This window comes from Archocentrus centrarchus, chromosome 19, assembly GCF_007364275.1.
Source record: "Archocentrus centrarchus isolate MPI-CPG fArcCen1 chromosome 19, fArcCen1, whole genome shotgun sequence".
NCBI lineage: Eukaryota > Metazoa > Chordata > Actinopteri > Cichliformes > Cichlidae > Archocentrus > Archocentrus centrarchus.
Window position 1 is genome coordinate 28,436,115 of NC_044364.1, and position 6,832 is coordinate 28,442,946.

Sequence of the window (6,832 nt, forward strand, 5' to 3'; positions counted from 1 at the left end):
ATAACAGACCTCCAGTAACAAGATAGACTGCTGTAGAATCATTTAGGCTGATACTTAAAGCCCAAACTGGCAGAGTGAGTTTTGCCCCCCTGCAGAGCAACCTGGGTTTGCTGCAGTGCCTGGCAGACATTTGTTTTGCACACATAGCACTGAAAGTAATACACACTCATGTGTGCATGCATATTAGTGTAATTAAATATTTTGAGTCTTGCTGTACAAAATACTTTAAATGTTCCACATCTGTAAATATATTTGTTTAGATTAACTTTGAAAGAGAAGCTCAGAAGTATCCATTCATCCATTTTCTTCCAGTGAAAGGTCATTGGGGAGACTGGAGTAGGGTATACCTTAGACAGGTCACCGGTGTGTCACATGGCCATCACAGAGAGACACACAACCCTTCACTCTTGCATTCACATGGACTGCCAATTTAGCATCACCAGTTAACCTAACCCATGCATGTTCTTGGACTGTGGGAGGGAGCCAGAGCACCCGGAGAGGATATCCAGACTCCACACAGAAAGGTCGCAGCTGGATGGCAGATTTGAATCCAGAGCTTCAGTGTTAACCACCACAACACTGTGCTGTAACAAATGAAAAACAGAGACTGACTATGAAGACTTCATTGTAATTTGTTGTTGGTCAAAATCAGCAGTTCTTCTATATTTTGGTGTTATTTAAGGGATGCTAGCATGCTGTAATTCATAATAATTTACTTAATTTCTACTTAAATCTAACATTGTTCATACAAATAACTTAAAAAAAAACTCCATGCATAAAAATGACTGAGACATAATTATATTATTATCACGGTGAAAGCTGAGGACCCAAAGCAAAAAACAGGAGAACAAAGGAAATGAAATGTGAGCGGCCAAAAAGTTTATATCCAGAGTTAGGAGCAATCTTCCTGCCTGTCTCAGTGTCCTGAAGGTGTACAGGTCATGGATGGAAGAGAAATTGCAGCCAGTCAACTTCTCAGGATGATGTGCTGCAGTCAGCCTTTGTCCTCAGCTGTGGCAGCAGTGTACCAGATGGAGATGATGGTGAGGATAGATTCAATTATGGTGCAGAACTGCACAATCACTGACTTCAGGGAGTCTGTCCTCTATTGTTTGTTCTTGATGAAGGAGCTGATGTTTCCACTGGGCGGACCAATGACTGCATTGAGCTCCAGGTTGCTGTCTCTGTACCGGGTCGTCATGATATCAATCCCGCTTCTGTAGGCAGACTCATCCCCACCTGAGATAAGCTCAGGCAAAAAAAACTGAGCTGCACGTGAGGCAAGGACATGACAGAGAAAGGGGAGAACTGGACAATACACACAAACAATGAGGACTAACTGGGGACTGCAAACAGGTGGAGAATGAGACAAGGGCACACAGCATCAACACAGGTGAAGACAATCAGGACTCAGAACCCAAAACAAGAAAAGAGAAAACTATCAAAGCGGGAAATGAGCAAACAACCAATACTGAGACCAGCGAGCCGGCTCTCAGGACAGTCCTTTTTGTGTTTATTTCACGATGCTAAAACATGAAAAACAAATAGACTATCAAACATAAATGAGCTGATCCAGGGGTGACACAGAAGGACACAACATAAATGACACTCACTTCAGTTAGCTTGGTTATTCAAGGTCGGTGGAACGTGCATTAATGGGTTTTGATTTTCGAGGCTATATGCTTTTAAAACACTGAATACAATCACACTCATATTTACACCTGCAGAGCTCTGCATTTGTTACTTCCAACAGCTTTTGCTGAGATGGTGGCTGAGCAGAAAGCATAAACGTTGAAATATAAAGTCATGTTTTTTCTTAATGCCTGAGAACCTTTCTGGATGTAAGATTTTGACCCATCAGCTCTCTTTTGCTGAGTTATCCAGATGGCCTCTGCATGTGCTGTACTCTATCATTTAGAGTCGCCTCTACATGCTCACTCCATTGTAATGCATATCTGCATGTGGTGCCTTTTAGCCAGCAGCTCCTTTCACACCAGAATCAGTGCATCTCAATCAATTTGAGCTCCTTTTCTTCACACTGACCACTGCTTTGACCGGAAGCTTTTGTAGCCAGACAGTAGAAGGTTATTTGTCTTATGTCTGAGGATATTTAACAATAGCAGCTTCTATAGGCGGAGGTGTGATTGATATAACCATCTGCCTGACTGGCCACCTTGATTAAGCTGGAGTGCAATCTGAATGCTGATGTCTTGGGATGAGAGCAAAGATCACAGAGGAATTTCATGTATCAGGGAAAGCAACGCCACCACGATCATGATGCTGAGGATATTATGTGCAAAATTGCTTTGATGGTTTCCTGGCTGCTTTCCAGTGTTTGGATACATGCATTTACACATGTATTTCTCTCTGGTTTTTTGCTTGTATAAACGTGGCTGTCTGGGTGGTCACTCTGTGCCCACATTAATCTCACAGATGAGAGAAGAGGTCCCGACCTCGGGTGTTTTTCCTTTCAGGGGAGGTCATTTTCAGTCGGGCAGTCTGCTCGTTCCTGATGCGACTTGTAAATTCAGGGTTTTGTGCTGTCGCCTTTTGTTGGAACATGTTTCTCCTCACACCCTAATGAAAATGAAAGCCTGGAGCTTACTGAAAAAATTTAGTTGGTCTAAAATGAAGGAAAAAAATAATTTAAAATGTTGCTAAACCAGTACATGTAGTGCAAACTGTTAATTTAGATGTTGATCAATTTATATCCCCAGGTAATGATCTATCAGTCGCTCTCAGTTTGCTCATGTGACCACCAATCCAGACCCTGGAATATTCAGTTTATTTAAATGTATGAAACAATGGAACGAAACATGGGTGCATGCTCATAATCACAGGGGCCATTTTTACAGGAAACCTTCTTCAAAGACTGATCAACAAAATAACTGGTGTGATATAAGTTCTTATGCGTGACAGTCCACTCACTCATCTTATCTGCTAATCCAAATACAGTGGCAGGAGGCGTCTGGCCTAATGCAGCCGACACTGAGCTACACACACCTTGAACAGGTTGCCGGTCCATAACCCTATATCAAAGAGAACCAGTGCAGATCTCCCACGCTGATGTGACGTTTGTGGTGACCAAAACTTTAAATCACACATCAGAGACCAGGAGCAAGTTCAAGAGGTTTGTTCTTGTGAGCAGATGGATATGGTAATTAGATTGGTGAGGAATGAAGCAGTGGAGAGTGGACAAGCAGGTGAGTCTTTCCAGGAGGCGAACTGAGATGGTGCGTCCTTCCAAAAGATCCCCCACCGGTCATTAGATACAGAGAAGAAAGATGAGCTGATGAGAAGCAGGTGTGCTAGCTGAGAGCTCCAGTGGAAACTGGTAGAAGGACAGGCCTCTCAGGGACCCTCACACGCCCAGTCAGACACATACTCGCATAGCAGGAGAAAAAAAATGAGAAAAAGGCACCTGGGTAGAGACTGTAACATTTAAACTGTGACACTTTCCTGATCTAACCCTGAAACAGAAGCCCTGAAACTAATTTTCTACCAAGTTTGTGAGGTCATAATTCCACCAAATGCTGACATGCTGACATTTGGCAGGAAATATTTACTAAGATCAGCATGTTAGAATAACTAAGCTTACTTACTTAATTAGTAAGTAAGCTCAGAGTGATGCTGAAAAGCTCATTAATGCATTTATTACTTGTAGGCTGGATTATTGTAATTCATTATTATCAGGCTGTCCTAAAAGCTCCCTGAAAAGCCTTCAGCTGATCCAAAATGCTGCAGCTAGAGTACTGACAGGGACTAGAAAGAGAGAGCATATTTCTCCCATATTGGCTTCTCTTCATTGGCTCCCTGTTAAATCTAGAATAGAATTTAAATTCCTTCTCCTCACCTACAAGGTCTGAATAATCAGGCACCATCTTATCTCAAAGACCTCATAGTACCATATCACCCCAACAGAGCACTTCTCTCTCAGACTGCTGGCTTACTTGTGGTTCCTCGGATACTTAAGAGTAGAATGGGAGGCAGAGCCTTCAGCTTTCAGGCCCCTCTTCTGTGGAACCAGCTTCCAGCTTGGATTCGGGAGACAGACACCCTCTCTATTTTTAAGATTAGGCTTAAAACTTTCCTTTATGATAAAGCTTATAGTTAGGGCTGGATCAGGTGACCCTGAACCATCCCTTAGTTATGCTGCTATAGGCCTAGTCTGCTGGGGGGTTCACATAATGCACTGTTTCTCATTCACCTTATTTACTTTGTTTATACTCCACTCTGCATTTAATCATTAATTGATATTAATCTCTGGCTCTCTTCCACAGCATGTCTTTCTCTCCCCTCAGCCCAACCGGTCGCGGCAGATGACCCCCCCTCAGCAGATGACCCCCCCTCCCTGAGCCTGGTTCTGCTGGAGGTTTCTTCCTGTTAAAAGGGAGTTTTTCCTTCCCACTGTCACCAAGTGCTGCTCATAGGGGGTCGTTTTGACTGTTGGGTTTTCTCTGTATTATTGTAGGGTCTTTACCCACAATACAAAGCGCCTTGAGGCGACAGTTTGTTGTGATTTGGCGCTATATAAATAAAATTGAATTGAATTGAATTGAATTGAATTGAATTACCACTGAACAACAACCGAGAGGATGCAAATACCATTACAGGGAGTCAAAGGCTCACCGAGGTTCTTTACAAGATTCCTGGATGAACATGAACGTCTGCACGACATTTCTTGTAGCGCTCAAGGAAAAGTAACCTAAAAGTTACTACACTCATCATCCAGGGACTATGAGTGTGTGAATGTGTATAAAATATTGACATGTTTCTGAGTGGACCACCAAAGTGATTGCACATCCACATTATGTGTGGAGAAATTTCAGTCCAGACTGAGTCACACTGACCTGACACCAATTATGTGGCTAAAACTGACCTGTAGCTGTTTAATTCTCCATATAATTTGGAGTAGGTCACTGTTTATGGGGTAGTTATTTTTAATGAGACCACAGGACATTAAAAGAGTCACTCAGCAGGACGTTTAACCACCTGTCCTCCCCTCTCTGCTCAACAGTCCATCCTTTTATGGCACTCGGTCCCTTTGGATTTTTATATTTAACGTTAGCAGTTCTCTCAGTTCTCATTCTTGGTTCTTTTGCAGTTCTTGAGTATTTTCACATGATGTGACAGAAACACGATTCCTCTTATTTCCCTTCAATCTAAATTATTAACATTTAAAATCGAGGCAGTGCGCATGCATTATTTAGTAAAGTCCTTCATACCCTTTAAAACAAGCTGGCCTCCCTGTGCTTTAAAGATATCTGGATTCTTCCCCTTCCAACATAACCTACTTTTCATTGTTCCATAATTCACTACAATAAGGTTGAACCACGACTAAACAGCAGCCTGTACGAGCTTCCGCCCATCAGACGGCTGAGCTCAGTTTAACCCAAGGACATCTGGGAAAACAGATAACATTCTTCCTCCACAGCAAACACTCGTCCTCACTTTCCACAGCAAACACACCTCAGTCCTGTGAGCCGAGCAGCGTGTTTGAAGAGAGCGTCTGTCCTGTTTTTCTGAGTCGAGATGCACAGCCAGTATGTTTGCGTTTCACTCTCTCCTGATTAGGCCTAATGTCATTTCAACCACAGAGTGATAATGTGATGATAACAGTGGCCACCTGTGTTGTCTTATCTAATCAGCTTCTTCTTTCTTTCTTTTTTTGTAAAGGAAAAGAGTGCAAGGGGTTAAAGAGAAGCTCTCACACTTTTTTAATCTCTAGCAGCTGAAAAATGAAGACTCTCTAATTTTCCAACATTATCAAGACTTTAGTGTATAACCATTGTTGCTGATTCGCTGTCCTTGTCCTTTTTTTTAACGTAACGTGAGGGTCCTGTTATTCTGAATTATGTAAGCTCTCGGGGTCGTGTTATGTCACAGTGAGTGAAATGCTTTTATGGCAGCCCTCTGGTAATCGGGTTAAACAGGAACACATGAATCCATAAATACAAACCCTGGTGTCTCTCGTGTTTGTTGGTCAGGATTTGAGTTGCAAAATCTTTTTTTTTTTTCTTCACATATAGTAGATGGAGGCTGCTTGCTGTCTTATTTTTTATGTCACATTTACATTTTTAAAGTAGCTGTTACACAGTTTGGTTGATATGTTCTTGTGCTTTATTTACAGCAGGTATTGACACTTCAAAATAAAAGGCAAGAGTTTTGATTTTGGTGATCGTCTAACCTTCTTCTCCAACATTATCCATGGTTGGATCATATTTCATTTCCATTTATTTTTTCTTTGACCCCTAATAAAAGGGCAAGAGGGACCTGGGTTTGAACCCCATCAGGGTGTTTACACATTCCCATGGACTTTGTCCATTTCCCCTCAGCATGAGTCTCATTTCCTGGTTAAAATTAAGGAAAAAAAAGAAGAAGAAAAATCACAATTTTCGCAGAAACCGATCAGCTGATCAGGAGATTATTCTTTATTTGATCATGTTCACTTTGGCTCCGGAGAATAATGATGGAAGTTTGTGACAGTTTACTACGTTGTTGATTTTAATTGTTGGTTACAGTTAGGGGACAACACTTCTCTCCATTAAGTTTTGTCTGCTAAATGATCAACACAGGAAACTGAAACATTTTTGATGAAACACACAGAAAAAAAAAACAAAAAAAAAAAAACAACCAGCCAACCAAAAAATAGACAAATGCAATTCTGTGAGACCAGAGCGGACCAGAGATTATAATTCATTTTGTGCTTCACTGGAGCAAATTTCCAGCAATATCATGATTAATCAAATTATGCCGACAAAAATAGTCCAATTTGAGGCTTATGGGGCCCCTTGGCAGTTTCCATTTTGCACAGTTGGTAATCCAGCTCTGC